The sequence below is a fragment of the Drosophila sulfurigaster genome, chromosome X (assembly GCF_023558435.1).
Source record: "Drosophila sulfurigaster albostrigata strain 15112-1811.04 chromosome X, ASM2355843v2, whole genome shotgun sequence".
NCBI classification, from domain to species: domain Eukaryota; kingdom Metazoa; phylum Arthropoda; class Insecta; order Diptera; family Drosophilidae; genus Drosophila; species Drosophila sulfurigaster.
The window spans coordinates 25,267,673-25,287,180 of record NC_084885.1 but is presented as its reverse complement, the minus strand read 5'-3'; the positions used below and the strand labels follow the sequence as shown (position 1 = coordinate 25,287,180).

Here is a 19,508-nt window from a genome sequence, read left to right as displayed (position 1 = left end):
CAATCGATAGAATTGGTCCTTGTGATCCTGGAAATATGTGTCCTTTGCAAATGCGGCAGGATATGGCCGAGATATAGCGGTTTTTCCAAAAAAATACCATACTTGCACCCTCAAAGTATGCTACAAAAATTTTAATTTCGTAAATGTAATGTAATAATTTTTGTAGCATACTTTCAGGCTGAACTCTAAGACTGCTAATTTCAACCAAATAAAAACAACGCGCTTTATTGAAATTTTGTAAAGTTAATTTAAATTTATTGATTTATAATTTACAATTATTTTGCAATAATTTAGGAATTAGTGAAGTGTGCTGTGGGTTAGTAAAATCCAACAAATGTAAGGCCTGTAAAGAAATTAAAGAAAAAAAATGAATAAAATGCGATTATTAAAAGGACATTATATTAACTATGGTATATATTTATTGAATAACATTATTCATTATCATTATTTATTATTAATTTATTTATTTATTTATTATTAATTTAATTCATTTATGTATCGACTTCATTACAACTTCAAACAAAACACAATACGCAATGCAATTCGGTCACTTAAAATTAATAAATAATATATATGTGTTGCTTTAAATTGTGAAATCGAAAAGAACGTATTTGAGATTTGTGAATGTCTTCAATCATTTGTGAAGAAGTCTCTTAATTGAAGAATTCTTAGTTTACCTGCTCAGCCATTTGAACAACATTTAAAGGCGACAACAAGGACCTTGCAACCATTTATTTATGCGTGTGTGTGTGTGTGTGTGTGAGATTACGTATGTGAGTTGATTTCACTGGAAGTGGAGCATTTCATCAAGTCTTTACCCAGGAGTCTCGTTAATTACACAATTCCATTACTTTTGCTTGTGGATAGTAAAGTTTTGCGATTTCTGCAATTTAACTTTCCCGCTGTCTGCGCAAAATACAAGAAAAAGAACGAAAGTGAGAGAGAGAGAGAGAGAGAGAGAGAGAGAGAGAGAGAGTGGGGAGGACTGCGAAGAAAAGAAGAAAGATACGTAATTATGTGCTTATGTACGTGGTCCATGGACACATTCATCTGAAGACATCACACACAAGAGCTATTATTCTACATACTCCCCGCAAAATAGACTTGACAAACCCGCAGACAAAACACCACAAGAAGGACATCAACAACAACAGCGAGCAAACAGCAAAACTTGTGGCAAAAGGACACAACAAAAATGCTCGTGTAATGCATGGACACGTACAGCTAATTAATGGGCCTTTGTTTGCCTCGACATTTGTCAGTGCGAATAATGCGATGTAATCGCATATGTCATCCACTTTGTGACACATGTCAAGCACTGAAGAAGACGTGCGCCTTCCCTTCCCCTACCACTCTTCTTCTCACTCCTCAACTATTATGAATCGATGCTGTCACAAATATTGAAATTCTGGGTTTTGTGTCTCATTCAAATCGAGCGGAAAATAACTTGTTGAATCAAACTGTAAGCAATCATAACATATATGAAGTATAAGAATTGTTCAGTTATTGTTATTATTATTAAGGCATAGATTACAAATAAGTTTATAACCTATCGTAAATTTATATTTGGTATATTGATATAATACAACATTCAAATACTAAAAATGCACCTAATGTAATATTTGGTATATTGATATAGAACTACATGAAATATATAAGAGTGCAAAATATACCATATTGTCAGCCAAATATGCAAATCGAAGAGTCTGCTCCACTATTCATTTTTTATAAGCGCCTTTAATTGTATTGTTCAATCACTTTATGAAAATTCAATTGCAATCATACGTAACTTTGCTGACCTAATTTACGCGCTGAAATGTATGCTACAAAAATGTGCAAAATTTCGAAATTTGCAGATTTCAAAAAGCAGATAGTTACAAATTTACAGCAATAATTAATAATTTAAAACGTATGCGGAAAAACTTTCGTAAACATTACTCTAAATTTCTGTAAAACTGAACGTTACGCATAATTAAGTGACTGCTAAAGAAAACTAAAAAAATACGTAACTCAAAGTATTTCGCAGAAATGTACGAATATGCTATAATAAACAATGAATAATAAATAGAAAGAACAAAAAACTTAGGTCTTATATCAAATGTTCTTCGAATCAAGATGTGTTTTCTAACATTAAGAATTTCAAATTTCATTCTTGATTTGTTCAGTGTATAATAGTATACAATATGCAAATCTATATCAATCTGAAGCCAATCTCGAAAGCCTTCTAAATAGTTGTATACTTATGCTAATAATTGAATTTGGCCTTTTCTTTTAGTAATTAAAAAAAAACGATTATTCTTAGTTGTTAGAGTATTCGCTATTCGCATATTCTGGCTGCTGCTGTTCGTTCAGAGCTATTTACGAGCTTTATTTCGGGTTGCGCTTTTGCTTGGCGTTTCCGCATTATTACTCACAACTTGACACAGACATTTTCGCAGGTCACCATCGAAAAGGAAGGGAAGGGAAAGGACATACAAATGGCCATATAAACACATACATAACATCAAGTCGAGTCGAGGCGAGGCGAGGCGCAGGAGAAACGCGACAACTGCCTGGCTAGCCTGGCTAGCCTTGTGGGACATATTGACCATAGAGAGCACAGAGCTGGAGAGTTGGAGTTGGAAACGTAATGAGCGTACCCGCCCACACACACACACACACACACACACACACACACAGACACAGGGTCGGAAAATGGTCACAGGATGCGTTCTCGCATCATGATGGACGCACACAACAAAGCAATTTGCAAAACAACAGAGCAGAGGAAGGAACAAAAACAATAACAATGATGCACGCGATACTTAAGAAAGTTTTGCGACGGGGCGGCTCAATAATTAGAATCATTGAAAGCTGCTTCGTGCCTCGCTTCATTTGCTTTTGGCCACTTCGATAAAATTGTCCCCACATTATTGTGACTGCAGCAGCTCGAGGAGAAGGAAGAAAGTGGAGAAGGGTCGTCCATCGATGGCCAAACGACACGACATTTGACCCAAGAAGGTGTGGAGACTAAGGTGGAGAGAGGTAGAGGTAGAGGGAGAGGAGGTGTTGTGCCAAATGAGAAAACAATGCCCGAATAACGACTCTCCGATGTGCATTAAAAGATTTATTTCTTTGCCGAATAAATGAAGTTCTTCTCTTTTTTTTTATGACCTTTTGTGTGGGCGGCAGCGACTCTGTTAATGAGTGTGTCTGCCATATATGTGTGTGTGTGTGTGTGTATTAGCTATATATACTCGTACTCCTCACTTTTTATACCCGGTAGAAAAGTATTATAGCTTTGTGCCTGCGGGAAACTTATGTAAAAAGGAGAAGGAAACATCTCCGACCCTAAAAAATGTATATTAGCCTTTTGGTATATTTTTACAATACTACTAAACTGTTTGGCATTTTTTAAATAATGTTACCGGGTATCTGATAGTCGAGCACTCCCGACTGTAACTTTCTTACTTGTTACTTGTTACTTCTGTCTGCTGCTCTCTTAGCCACTTGCGTTGCTATTTTCGATGCCCAGTTTCGATGCTGTTATTGATGCGGTTACCCAGAGATGATCACGTGACACGAGACAGGGAGTTAAATGCTGATATTGTATTAGGGCTATTATTATTTCTTAGTAGAGTGAAATTCAGATAATCACTCTATTTTTCTTCAATTTTGATAAAGACTTTAAACAAAACTTGGAGTAAAGAAAACAATTGAAAAGTTAACAGATATGTCGTTAATGATCCGATTACAGTACGATTTTTTTTCTATACAAAACTATTTCATTAATAACTTCTACAATTTGTTAACTGATCGCAACCAAATTATCAGGAATCATATATACTGTAGTTTTTTTTTACCCCATGGGTAGCGGGTATAATAATAAAATGTAGCTCTTAATTTGTTGCTTTTTACACAAATTTGTTAAAATTATTATTACTTCATTTTAAGTAGCAAGTAAATTAACTTTGCGACTAAATTTGGCAACTAGCTAAGTTCCAAATGAATTTTTCATGAAAATTCATTCCATGAATTTTAACACAATATATTATTATCTTCAGATTTCAATTGCCGCTGCTTTCTATGACATTTTTTAAATATTCAATTGCAATTTAAAAAATGTAAATAAATCTTGCTATAATTCTCTCACATAAGTTCATGATAAATTGTTTATTATTTCAAAAAATCGTTTAATCCAAAATAAATGGTGTAATTTGCTAGCTGAACTGTGTCGTTGTCGATGTATAAATATTTGTTTAAATTTTAAATATATGAAAATTTGAAAACTTTTTTTTTTTAATTTTAAATGTGAAATACAAATGTTAAGGCATTAAAAGAAAACTTTACAAACAATTTGTTCACTTAAATTCGTGATAAACATAAATTTGAATTTTCATTTAAGCTGACTACTTTTAAAGACTTTTCTATCGATATACTTGTTCGTGTCACGCGCTCCTCTTTAGTCGCAAATTTACCTTTGGCTTTCACAGTAAAGAGCAGAGAACACAGAACACAGAAGCACTTGCATAATGGTCGTGGCGTAGATTGGCGAGGACATCCATTAAATACTAACATCCTCTCACATGAAGTATTGTTCACTGAGTGTGTGTGTGTGTGTGTATGACTGTGTGTGTGTGGGTGTAATGTGTGTAATCGCTGAGTAGTTAAATGCCCTCTAGTTATATTTATGTGGGTTGCAGCAAGTTTAATGCGCTTTTCTATCACAGCTCTACAAATCACAGCAAATTTATTTGCCTGCTGCAAACACAACAGCACAACACACATTACACCCATACATACACACAAAAAACACACACACACATATACATACACGTGCTGTAATTAGAGTACGCACAATATAAAGGCAATTCTCCAACTTTGTGTGGAGATAAGTCGAAGACTCTTTAAAGTGCTTTCGAGTGCAGTGCAATGCACATAAATCCATAAACAAAATGCTTCTCCCCAATTATAGTTAGCACAAATCGTAAGAGGATCATTATTCATGATTCGAAATACACGCTGTAAAACAATTTTGAATTAACTGCCAGAGATTGTTTAAACTCCACTTACAGTTTAGGGACTCAAGCAGTTGAAATATGCATATCTAATCAAAGTGAAAGTTCTAATTCAAAAATACCTAATATTTCACTTAAGTGATGCTCAATTATTTTCATATGTAATTAATATATTTATTTATATTTAATATTTAAGAAATATTGTATTGGAACTAGTGCGTTACAAATACATATTCATTTTGCCCTCAACCTAAAGATCTTCCCGAAGAATTTGAATATTTAATGTATTGGTTGTATAATATATCATATATGGTATTATCAGATTTAAGTAGAAAATGACAAATTGGTCTCTTCATATTATATTTCAATATTGTGTTGAAATAATACTCAAATATGTGATATAACATTAGTTTTGTTGAATACTAAACAAAATACTAGATATTTCTACATACTATGTATGAATCAAATATTTGTGAAGATACAAGTAGGAAAGCTATATTATAATCGAGTGTGCTGACTGAAAGATACTCGCTTCCCATTTTGGATAAAACTAACAATGTGGTATTATTATCTTAAAATATACCAAATAAATACTAAAATGTATCGAAGGTGCTAGTTCCGATATCGTTGAAATCCTACATTCATGGTCAAAACATACTAGACTGTCAGCCAAAGCAGCTAAAATCCGAAAATATTATATAGCTCTATGTATTACAGTTTCTAAGATCTAAATTTTCATACGGACAGACGGACAGACAGACAGACAGACTGACACAAAAAGTTAAATTATTATACACTGCAGAATTATAGTACTATATTTTGTAGTTTTCCATCTACTTCAGCTTCAGCTTCAGACTCAGTTTCAGTTTGAGCAGCTGCTGCTGCATGTGCGTGTGCAGAAAGAAAGTAATATTTAGGGGGAGAAAAGAGAGAAGGGGAGAAAAGGAAGGGCGTGTGCTGTTTTTGGGCGAATGCAAAACCAATAAATCTTTATACAGGCCACAAATTATTGATTGGCATTGGCTATGGATATAGATATGGATATGTGTGGATATGGATATGGATATGGATTGTGGTTTCGTTGGACTCGTGCTCATGGCCATGAGACACGCAAATGGACATATGGACAAAACATATTACGGCAATGTCCCCCTGGCTGCCTCCCTCTCCCTCTGACTCTCTCTCTCTCTCTCTCTTCCCTTGTGTCGTTGTAATGGGATAAATAAATAATGCAAATAAATAACGCTGAAATAAAATCAAATGCAATGACGAATTATGATGCTAGATGTATCTCTCTCTCTTGTGTTCTGTGTTCTGTGTTGTGTGTCCCCGTTGTCCTGTCTGATTGGGGCAGCTCGTAAATCACTGACAATCGTAGTGTCCCTCTCCCTCTCTGTCTCTTCTGATTAGCGAGTACAACACACACACACACACACACACACATACTTGTCTTCTCTCCTTCTCCTCTCGATATCTAGTCAAAAGAAAGAGAGCGAGAGCGAGAGGTCAGAGGCTGGTGTCAAGTGCCAAGGGCATTCTGAATATGTATGAAGTGTGTGTTGTATAGTTTATGAAGAAGGGCATATCTGTCCATCTCTCTCTCTCTCTTTCACTCACTCACTCACTCACTCACTCACTCTTACTAAGCGTATTTTGTCATAAATATTAAACGAACTTATCTCTTTCGTCTTTGTTTGCCAACAAAAAAATTTATCATTTGAGCCAAGTTTGTTAATTATTTATGCTGCCATGTTTCATATTTTGCTGCCCGTTGCAGCTGATTTATGACATCTCACACACTCTCACACACATGTCTTGACATGCTGTGACATGCTTGCGCGTGCTTTCGACTGCGTTTTCCGTGGGGAACTCAGAAACTGGCTCCAACTTAACTCGCAAACTCAACTTCGATATCTGATTCATTTCATATTAGAATCTGCAGTCAAGTGTTTTTCGCAAATCTTTTTCTTTTCTTTTATTTTCTTTTTGAGATTAAATTAGTCACAAACCTTTAAATGAAGTATTTAATGTCTTCATCTCCATCACAATTGTTGTCGAACATTCTTCGGTCAATGCTTCTTCTGTTTTTCTGTGAAAAGAAGAAAAATCTTTTATTACAAAGTTTGTGCAACAAGAATAAAGTCAGTGATAAATTTACATAGTCTAATATGTTTTATCTGTATATTTGATTTCTAATAAAAAATTAGGCTATGAAATCATATACCATATATGTATGTATGTATATGTTTTTAAATAATTTATATTATTACTGGATACTGCAATTAATTTGCATCCCCTAGAGAAGGTTTAGCAGAGTTTGGTCACACTATTTGTTTCTAATTTTTCGTAACTTAAATTTTCTTTGTTCTTTTTTTGTAATTAATGCATATAGTTGGGTTTAATTTTGATTATTTCCTTAACTTTTCATTAGTAAACTCGAATTTAAATGGGTTACGATATATTTATGGTATTTATCTACACATTACCCATTGGGCGAAAGTATTTACATATATTATATTTTATTGTTATTATATATTATTTTATTTTTTATTGGAAATTAGCAGTCTTAAATATACAACATTTGATACAAAACTTTGTTAACTTGAACAAAGTTATGTTTATTATAGCAGCGGCTGCAGTTAGTTGGTATATTGTTTATTCTATGGTATTTTTGGAATAAACTTGTATATTCGCTATACTAAACAACACTTTTGGTATATTAAGAGTTAGCGGTCTCACTTGTGTGCTCGAAGATGTTGGATAGAATGAAATAGAATTTATGTTATACAAAATACTTTTGGTATATTATTATAGTATATCAGGTTTATTACTTTTATGCTCGAAGATTCTATTATACTATGTTCACTATGCACATTGTGTTTTATTGTTTCAGTAGAAAAATATTTTGTATTCTATGGTATATTATGGAATAGCGTAGTATTTTCGTTATACCAAACAAAACATTTGGTATATAATGAGTATAATCGTCGATGTCACTTTTAAGCTCGAAAACTCTATTTTGCATTGATTTTCATTGCTTCAATAGATAAATATGTTGTATGCTATGGAGTGAAATGGTATTTTCGTAATACCAAACAACACTTTTAGTATTTTATTATAGTATATTAATTAGCGTACACACTTTTATGCTTGCAAATTCTATTATACTATGTTCTACATGTATTGTACATTGAAAATTGCATTGTTTTAGTAAAAAATGCAATTGTGCTGCTCTATTTTTTGTTTTGTTTTGAAAATGCATTAACCACTTGTGAACCATAAAATCAAATGAAAAGCAAGCAATCCCTCGTTGAGTTTTTTTTTTGGGACAATTGTTAATTGCGAAAGGAATATTGTTGGAGTGTTGCTTAAAGCGTAGCTATAATTTAGTTGAATTGTGAGAGAGGTCGGTCTATGCGATACATGTGCTGATTTATAGCTCTACTTAGTTGAGACGCCCCCTTCGGTCAAGCCAAGCAGCTGAGTCTCTAGCGGAGGTTGATGAGTGTGTGTGCGAGTGTTTCTGTGTGTGTGTGTGTGTGTATGTGTGTGTATGTGTTGGGCATGTTACGAGTCGAGTTAAGTTGAGTTGAGTTCAGTCAGATTCGTTGCGGTTTCAATGTCCATCTGTGTGGCGGGATCGTCATCAGTTTCAGTTGAGTTTTGTGTCCGAGTATCGAATGCGGACATCGAGAGTATCGGACATACGACGAATGAGGAATACGGAATACGGAATACGGGGATACGTCGGTATATGGTTGAAGTGCAATAAAGTCGAATTTAATTGCCCGTTTGAAATGAGCAAACTTAATGGACAATGACTCATTAACACTGACACGTCAAACAATAATGGCGTGTCTGGGGCGGCTGTTTGGCGCAAAAAGGAAAACGGAAAGGCGGAAATTGAAATAACGCTTCCTGCGCCAAAATGGAACGACAACAACGACGACAACGACGACGCACAACACAGCAGCGAATTGAACGAAACACGTCCTCATCGTGGATGTCGAAGACGCTGAGCAGCGGCCATGTCCATGGCCATGACAAAAGCTTTGCCATGCCACCGACTCGAAGGAGCACATCAAAAGAATGCCAAGACACACACTCGTACACTGAGAGAAAATGTGGTGGGCGAAATTGAAATTCATTTTAAGAATATAAAGCATACATGTAATTATTATATACCAAATATATCAAGTGATATATATTTAGTATTTTGTAATATATTAGTTGGATATAATGATATACCAATTCTAACATGTGGTATATTTTTAGTATTTTGCAGTATATTAGTTTGACAGAAATATATACCAAATATACCAAGTGGTATATTTTTAGTATTTTGATATAATAATATACCAATTCTAACATGTGGTATATTTTTAGTATTTTGCAATATATTAGTTTGACAAAAGATATGCCAAATATATATCAAGTGGTATATTTGTAGTATTTTTCAATATATTAGTTTGATATAACTATATTTTAGTATTTTTCCAGAATATTATTATTATTTTAGGCATTGTATTTTATATTACTGAAATATATATATTGTTACATTAAATAAATATTGTTTTGGTTTATTAGATAATTGCAAATAATTTTTGAATTAAACAATACAAATATCAAAAATATTTATTATATCGCCTACTCAAAGGGTAGAAGATCTTTGGTTGCTTTGACTGACAATATGGTATATTTTACGTTGTATGGTATATTTTGTACTTTATAGTATATTTTGCACCCTATAAAATATTTAGAGTGTGTCATTTCAGTAATATACAATATATAGACTTTTGGTATATTTTTGTATTTGTGCGGTATATTAATTCGGTATATTTTACCGCATTGTTTTGCTTTTAGCTTTCTTACTTATTTTTTTTTTAAATTTAATTTTAAATCATTCAACTTTTGACCAATTTTCCACTCAAAAATAATAATTATTATATTATTTAGAAATATTCAGTACCTTCAAAGTAGGTTTATGAAATAATAAAACCAATTTGAAAAATAAGGAATTAAAGAGCAAATGATTTTTGTTATGCTTTCCAATCATAAATGACTTTAACAATCTATCGAAATTTAAAGTACAAATTCATCAACTTTAAACTTCGAAATGTAAGAAAATATCTATATTCAATCGATTTTTTAGCAACACAAATTACACAAGAAATTTAATCAAATAATCATATACATGAAAAGTAATGTCGAAATTAACTATTATTATTATTCTTATTATTATAAAATCATAGATTACGAATTGATTTCAAACCTAGCGTAGATAAACTAGCGCTGTCTGCTTTGTTGTTCTTTTGTTCTAAGTGTTGATTTGATAGACTTTTTCTTGCTGTGCACAGACACACACTCGCACACACTCTTTCGCAACACACACACACACACATTGGGAGAGAGAGAGAGCGACGCACTCGGCACAAGAAAAAAAAGCAATTAAGGACGTTGAAAGCAATCTTAAGCGCTGGCTGACGGTGACAGTAACGATGACAGGAAGGCAGGCATAGGCTTTGGAAGGGGAGAGGAGTGGAGAGTGTCGAGTGTAGAGTGGAGGGGTGCGGTGCGGTGCTGTGTGTCCTGTGCTGAGGGGTGCAGCATGTGAACTCTCATGTCTGATGGCAGCAGCAAAAGGTCCTTAAGGATGTGACATGAAATGCTTATCAGCAAACGCAGGCGGACAAACGAACGAACGCACTTTTAACACAACATATGTGTGTGTAACACACACACACACACATACACACACACAGAGAGGAGAGAGACTCAACAGCACGCCCATGAAATTAGTTTTCCCATAGATAAAACTGACTGTGGGTGTCAATTAAGCAACTCTGTTCAAGCCAAGCGCATCCAATGAGTTCAATCAAAATGTAGCAGGCGTCTTTGCCTCTTTAAATGGCCACACACTCGCACACACACACACACACATTCATACACACTCATTCAGTGTTTGTCTAGAAAATTATTGGACTGCCATCGACTAATGAATAATGCTCCTGATTTGAGTCGCTTTATTGGGCCACAGGCAAACTTGCCCCACTTGCCACACACTTGCCACACGTTGCATGTCGCCCATACAAATGAAGTGGCGAGCTTTTTATTCGCACTTAATTTCAATGCAAAGCGATGAAACAATAAAGGACAACGCCTAATTATGTATTCCTCGACCAAACACCAAATACACAAACAACTCACAATTCGACGTGATTTATTCGTCATTATTATTTTAGTATTCGTTGGATTGTTCTCGTCGTTGAGTATATGCAACACTCGATTAAATGCTGCCAAAGATTATCACCTCATAATTCACTTATTGCACATTTTGCGATCTCGAAATTAATATATTCAATAGTAAAGTGTTCAAACTTTGCAAAAGTTAAAGTTTTTTTTTGTTTTCATAAATTTTTTTAATAACAAGTAAATTAATTTAAGCTTGACTTGAAAAATACTAATTAAAATAGAGAAATAGCTTTCTATTAGATACCAGCTAAAACTAATATAGTGTGGTATTCTAAAACTATATCAAATTAATATACCGAGGGCTATATTTGACATATTGATATACACAATTTCGTTCAAAATATACTAGATTGTCAAAAATCGGAACGCTTAAATCAAAACAGTGTGATATTAGCTAAAATATACCAAAAAATATACAGAGGCTTATATGTACTATGTTGTTGTTTCGTCTAAAATATACCATAGAGTACAAAATATACCAAAAATTGTATCTCCAGCTTAAAAATTATTTTGCTACTCGATCGCCAAGCTATACAATTGAATTCTAATTTGATTCTACAATCATAACAAATAAATGCAAAATAAAAATATGCATTCCATTCAATTATTGCCTTGTTAACTGTAAATTACGATATTTTATGCAAAATGGAAGCCAACTCTAAAGTATTATTTCTATACAATATAAGTTAAACTTGTGTCTCTCATGTTTTTCGCCAGAAACCTGAGACTAAAAACTGGTCCAAGGAAAAAGTTGTTTGTTGATTGCAAATGATTTTATTTGTTAAATAATATAACAAACTTACCTTTACGTTACTCTAATTGTTGAATTGTGCAACAAGTTTGCTTGGCAAATAAACTTTTCATAGAAATTTTGTAAATCTGAAATTTGAAAAAAAAACTGTTAAAATTTGTTGTATATAAAATATAATATGGTTAAGGATGACCTAAAACTGACATATACTACCATCAACTATCTAACATAATCCTGCAAATTAATTAGGAACTCAACAAGAACTTTAATACCTAAAAAACGTAGTATGAAAATTTGTTGATCTACTGATAGAGAGGTAGAGAGAGATGTAAGAGATTTGTGGTGAAGAAAATATTTGGACTCCCTCGCTTAGACATATTTATATATAATTTTATTATACCCGCTGCCCTTTGGGTAGAAGGGTATTATAACTTTGTAGCTACAACAGGCTGATGGAATCATCTCCGACTATAAAGTATATATCTATATTCTGGAACAGCGCCAATAGCCAAGACGATATAGAAATGTCCGTCTGCGCTTCTGTCTGTCTACAGTCAAGTCTTAGCTGCTTGGTTTGTATTTTGCATTGGTATATTTTATATAAAATAGTATATTGGTATAATAAATATAGTTTCCGGTATATTTTAGTATTTTTCCAGTCCGGTTTATACTGTTACTATTAGTATTACTATATATAATATTATTACATATTTTATATGTAATTGTATATTGCTAAACCAACTATAACTTGCGGTATATTTTAAAATTTTCCAGGATGAAAGCTCGTGTATTTTGTATCCAATGGTATATTTAAGATGTAATAGTATGTTTATATACCAAATATAACTTGCGATATATTTCGGTATTTTCTCTAGACAGCTTCTTGGTTGAAAATTTCGCGTATTTTTTGTATTCAACGGTATATTTTATGTGTAATGGCATAATAATATACTAAATATGGCTTGTTGTATATTTAGTATTTTTGCTGCTTGGTTGAAAATATAGCGTATTTTGTATTGTATTGTGATAGTATATTGATATACCAAATGTAGCTTGCGTTAGATTTTAATATTTTGTAGAATATTTTCTTTAGGATATATTTCCAAGTATAATATACCACACTTTTAAGTTTTCATTGAAAATTCTTTCATTGGCCGGGTATCTCTCAGTCGAGCACACTCGCCTGTAGCTTTCTTACTTGTCGTTTTTTTATTTTTATATATTTGGTGGCCGCTTAATGCCTGGGATCAGAGTGTCGGTCATATTGTTGCGTTGGCTTTTGTTTTTCTTTTGAATTTTTCATAAAGGCGGAAAACACGAATATTGTGGACATTAAAATGCCACAAAACGTTTTATAGTAATTTTTCATCTTTTCGCCGGCCTCGCCTCGCTTCGCCTCGGCTCAGTCTGGACGAAGGGGCTGTGAAAAGTGGTTGAGTATTCGGTTGGGTTGGGTTTGGTTTGGTTTGGTTGGATTCGGTTGGGTTTTTGCGCATTTGGTGGGGGTAGTTTTTGGTCGTGGAATGTTGTCGACGACGTTGTTCCAAACGTTGAGCTCACGCTGTGAAGTAACACGGCACACGACGCATCTAGGCTGATAAATTTTTATCTTTGTATGACAAGTTAATAATGTGCCAGGACCGGAGAGAAGGAAGAACGAACGAAAAAAGGAAGAAGGTCAGACGGACAGAGTGAGAGAGCCGCAACTGATGTTTATTGAAATTTTCGGTGGACTTTTAACGGATTTATTGTGATTTTTAGGTCACGTGACTGTTTAGGAATTTCCTCAACCTCCTCCTTTGCTTTTGTAATTGTTTTTTGTTGTTGTTTGATTCATGCGACTGATAGCGGAAAACAATTTGTAATGATTGTACAAACATTAGCATATGCCAGACTCGATTTTGAGACAGGGTATTTCTACAGGGTATGTGCGGAGTAGTGTGTATTGATTGGCGCGAGTATTATCGATTGCATTTGACCACCAGCAGCTCTCCGTGGAGAGTAACAAATTCAAAAGTAACGCACACACTCTCGACAGTTTTTGTGCCCTGAAAATTGTTTTACATTCATATCTCGCAAAATTACGACACCCTGGGGAAGAAGACAGCCGCTGGTCAGCTTCTCCGTCATCTCCAACTCCGACACCGACTTCATTCCCATCTCATTTTCGTTGCGCACACACGTCTCATCGATATGCAGACCAAAAACCGAGGGGAAAAGGGGAAGGAGAAGGCGACTTGAAGCACCTTTTGCCGTTAAGTATAAATCTTTTGGCAAATAACGGGAGAATCACAGGCCAAAAACCGAAAATGTTTAGTATTCGCAGCACATCGCACTCACACACATCGCATCGATGGCATATTGGAAACTCTCAACCTCAACCTCAACCTCAACCTTAACTTTTGAGGTTGAAGGTAAAATATATATACCATAATCTGTAGAGTGAGAGAATTCAGTCGTAAAAATTTTTATACCATTTTTAAGGGATTCTTTTCAATTTATTATACATAGTTGTGGCCCCATCAATTCCACTTTATGAATTTATATGCAGCTCTCCTCAATGAGAGAAAACCCCGTAGGAAAGTTTAAATAAATTAAATTATCTCGGGAAAAAAATTGAAAGTGCAAATTGTAAAAGATCTTTTTCAACTAGGGGATGCGCTATCTCTTCACTTTGGTAATTGGATTTTCATGGAATTGAGGAAATACCATAAATGATTTCCACTTCAAGCATTGTCTATATTTTGTACTCTAGAATTTCCTCGGTGAAATTATTGAATAATCATTTTTATACTTATCAAATCGATTGCTTTAGCTAATATGCTTCTTTCCCCGTACTATTCGAAAACTCAGCTGGTTTTTAGTTATTTATTACGGAAAACATGGATCTCTTTAGCCCTTTTTTTTGTTGCCTTTTTACCACACTCGCAAATCACATTTACATTTTATTGGCACGTCGTTGTTATTGTTTCCCAGTGTGTGCCATTTTCTATACTATATGCATAGTTTATGGATTATGGTCGAGAATGAGAGACGACGGAGAAGTGAAGGGGGAAGGGGCCGCTGGTCACCAGCTGGCATCTAAGCAATTATCATATTTATTGGAGTAGCAATCGGTTAACATAAAGCTTAAGGTTAGAGATATTACTCATAATTTCGGTAAATAATAAAAGTTCGATTATAGTTGAAATCTATAATTACAATTTTTCGGTTAGTTCGAAGGAAGAAGAAGCGTTTGCTATCCTTATAAAGTTCCTGGAAGTTTGAATAAAAATGCTAAATGATAAAAGTTATTTACAAAATATTTTTGTATGGCTGACAATCTGGTATATTTTGACCTCTGTGGTATACTATATTTCGAATGTAGTACTTCATTGTTATACCAAATATGGGCTTCGATATATTTTCGTATTTTGCGGTATATTTTAAGAATAATACTGCACTGCTTTGCTTGTATTGAAAATGAGTAGCGGGTATTTCACACATAATTCTTTTTTTATTTTTTATACGATTCAAATATAACAATTAACTGTATAATGTTGCTATATTAACGTGACCTTTAGTGTGAAATTATAACTTAAAAATAATATACTGCGAAATACTCAAATATACTAAAGCCTCCATTTGTTATATCAATATTCACTTACATTCAAACCATAGAGTACAAAATATACCAGATTGTTAACCAAATCATGGTTTTACTATAGATCACATTTGCTATATCGATATACTAGCACATTCAAAATATACCAAAGAGTATGAAAGATATACCAGATTGTCAGACAAAGCAGATCACATTTGGTATATTAATATATTATTACATTTAAAATATACTATATATATAAAATATACTATACGTAGATACTATACTATACTATTGTCTGACAAAGCTTGGCTTTACTAAAGACCACATTTGGTATAGTAAAATACTAATACATTAAAAATATACCATATAGTATAAAATATACCAAATTGCATCGTTTAATACATTTCTTACTTAATAATTTGCTAATCTGTTGCATACTTTCAGGTGCCACCTTCCACTAAGTTATTTTTGCACTACTGAGCTGAGCTCTTCCTTAGTCGTTTTCTCGGGCGTTTGATTGTAGTTCATGCACTCCATAATGAGGTAAACCTGTAGTCTGAGCTTTAGAATTTCGAGTCTGCTGCGTCGTTTGCAGTTTAGAGTTGAGTTTTTCAGTTGCTTGAGTAATTTGAAAATTGCGCTGGCTTATCAAAATGTTATCAAATGTGTTCGTTCGTGTGTTTACCGCTTCATTGCGATGTAGATGTAAGTAATAGAAACAATTTATTGTATCTTCCCCCCCTCCACCATTCTCTCTCTCTCTCCCCCTTTGCCAGTGTCCCCCCTTCAAGAATATTGCTTAAATAAATGTAAATTTGCATTGCCCAGAAAACAGAAGCTGAAATAGAAGCCGCTGTCGTTTCCTTCTGGCCATAATGACGAAACGTCTCGCAGCTTGTTTGCGTGGGGAGAGGGGAAAGGGGAGGGGTATGAACGGAAGGCGGGTTTTGTCCTTTCTAAACGTTCTATAATTTGCTTATTATGCGCTTCATGCTGCTCGCTTTTATGTTTTGCCACGTTTTTTTGTTGTTGTTCTTCTCCTTGGCACCCAGAGCATAAAATACTCGCCGCACCCTCTGCAGCTACTACACCTTCCCCTTCCCCTTGCCCTTTGCCCTTCCCTTCCCTTACTTCTCACTGCTTGCCACACGCGCATCAAGCGGAAGCTTGAAGGCCCCCCGTGGTCCTTACTTGGCCTCGTCGTCGTCCTGCTGCTGCTGCCATTCAATGGTTCATATTTTGTCATAATTTATGTCGCTTTGGGTGTTGTTGCTGATGTTGTTTTGTTGGCCTTAACTTTGCCATTGGCTTCTTACTGCTTACTGCTTGCCACTCTCTGCTGGTGGCATCCACATCGCTGGCTGGCTGGCTGGCTAGCTGGCATCGGTGGCATCGCCACCAGGACACCTTTTTTTGGCAGTGGTTGATTTGCTTGCAAATTTATTAAAAATCTTCTGGTTGCTTCATTTTATTACGGCGCATTCGTCAGAAGACGCAAGAGCGCAGCTAAAGCACAACGGCGAGGGATGCCAACACACAAATCGAGGGTTGCCACAAAGAATGCAATTTCTTTTTAGCTTTGGCTGACAATATGGTATATTTTACACTCCATGGTATATTTTGAATGTAATACTAAAAAAGATAGCATCCGGTGCATTTTTGTATTTTTGGTATATTTCGAATGTAATACATTCGATATATCAAATATACCATTCAACACATTTTAGTATTTTTTCGGCATATTACATCGGAATGTTTTAGAATAATGTGTAGTGGGCATATGTTGCATATTTCTATACTTTGATCATTTTTTAACTTTATGGTATACCAATATACCGAATAACCATCAGTATATTTCAGTATTTCGGTATTTCATAAGAATAAAAGGTGGCGGGTATTTGAGTATACTCACACAACCATTATTTTTTTCTATACATAACTTGATTAGAATAATATGAAATTATCATACTTATGTATCCCCAGTGAAAGTGTTTTTAAAATACGATTAAAAGACATGTAATACTCTTTACTATATTTTTTAGATGTAAACATATTTACAAAAACCTTAAAAGAGTTAATACTGATTATTTAAAGTACCATTAACTATTGAGGTTTTTAACTACATGCTATATATTTTAATTTAAAATGAGGGTAAATTCAAGAACAAATAAATATGAAAACTTGTTTGCTTCTAAAAATATTTTTATGTGGAGTTGAAGTTAATGAATTACTTTAGTTTTACATTACTTTAGTTTATTTAATTTTTATATTAGAATTTTAATCGGACTTATTGCCAGTTGAAGTTTGCTTAATAATTTAAATTTAGTATTCAAAAATCTTTTGGAATTTTGATGTGGATTATAGTAGAAGTTAAAGTTTGCTTAATAATTTGATCTCAATATTTGGTTTGTTATATTTTTCTATTCGAATTTGTATGTGGATTATTGTTGAAGTTTGCTTAATATTATAATTTGAATTCAATACTAAAAAATCTATTAGCATCATTTGTTTTGAAGTTTGCTTTATTATTTGAATTCTATATTCACAAATCTTTTGGAATTTTTATGTTGATTATTGTTGAAGTTGAAGTTTGCTTAATAACTTGAATTCACTTTTTAAACACTTGAGTTTAGTTTGTTTTTTTTGTCTGCAGTTCCGTGTGATTTGAATAAAATCTGATTATAAAATTTCAAACACTTAACTTGAAACATTTCTTTATTTCATTTCCTGTAAGTTAACTTTTGGTTGAGTGTGGCAACCCTCGCAGCCAATGCAAAAGCAAAAGCAACAGTAACATCAGCTCAGGTTGTCTGTGTCTGTGTCTGTGTTTGAGTTTGAGTTTGTGGTGGGTGCTGCTGTTGCCATTTACCGCTTTGATGCCACATGCCCCATGCTCTCGGTTATGCCAACGATTATTGCGCCCTTTGCGGCACATCGACAATGGCAACAGAGCAACAGAGCATCGGGCAACAGAGAATCGAGCATCGAGCATCGAGCATCGGGGGCATCGACTATAGCTTTTGGCATTCGCATTTCCTCATGGGATTCGCGATGTTCCGTGTGGCGACGCCGTGTGGCATCTATGCTTCCTGTTCTTTTGATATTGTAATGTGCATAATAGGATTTTTATGACACCTTCAAATGCGAGTCGGAGGCAGAGGCAGAGGCAGAGGCAGACAGACAATGCTGCCACTTGCTGCCATCAGATGGCTTTCCCCCTTCCCCTCTGCTGTGTGGCACACTCAACTCCCATCGCTTGTCACCAAAATGTTGCAAATTTTATCGGCCGGATGTGCTGTGCGTTGAAGATTTGCATGAGATCATGAATTTCACACGCGTCTAATGGCCACATTAGCATTGACTACACGCATTTATTGCCCACTTGCCTCAGCCTCTTACCCCCCTTACTGCCAACCTAACTTGGCAAAATGCATGTGCTAAATTTTTAATATGCAAATTTTGGCGTTTTTGATACTTTAGCTCTCTCTCTCTCTCTCTCAGTTTCACCTTTAACATTTCATTTACACTTGTGCTGCATATTTTATTGCCTCATCTGCACTTGTGTAGTACAGTGTATTAGAGGAAGAGGGGGAGAGAGAGTGGGAGTGGAAAAGAGACACGACTTCAGGCGACATATGATAAGCTTCTCCCTTAGGAAATTTACCCTGTACGGGGAAACACTTTAATAAACAATAAGATTTAATTTTCGCAACAATTTTGCTTGCTCATTTGGCATGCGTGGCCATAAACATTGCTCGAGCATTGCCGAGGATAAACATAAACATAACGATAAACATAAACATAACATAAACATAAACATTCAATTGCACACAACAGCAGTAGCATATGAGCAGGATTATTATTCAACTACTATCTTTTTGCGTTTATGATTTCTATTTGATTTCCTCAGATTTGTTAGTAT

General features: G+C 34.5%; 1 protein-coding gene across 2 annotated transcripts in view; it reads right to left on the bottom strand.

Annotated features, from left to right (window-relative positions):
* Nucleotides 1-12,052: 12,052 nt before the first annotated feature.
* The window catches only part of LOC133847017 (uncharacterized), a 321,107-nt gene continuing 313,651 nt past the window's right edge, over nt 12,053-19,508 (bottom strand). For both annotated transcript variants that reach the window (XM_062281721.1, XM_062281722.1), the window contains one exon: nt 12,053-12,128. The gene's annotated coding sequence lies outside the window, so the exon portion shown is untranslated. The remainder of the gene's footprint in view (nt 12,129-19,508) is intronic.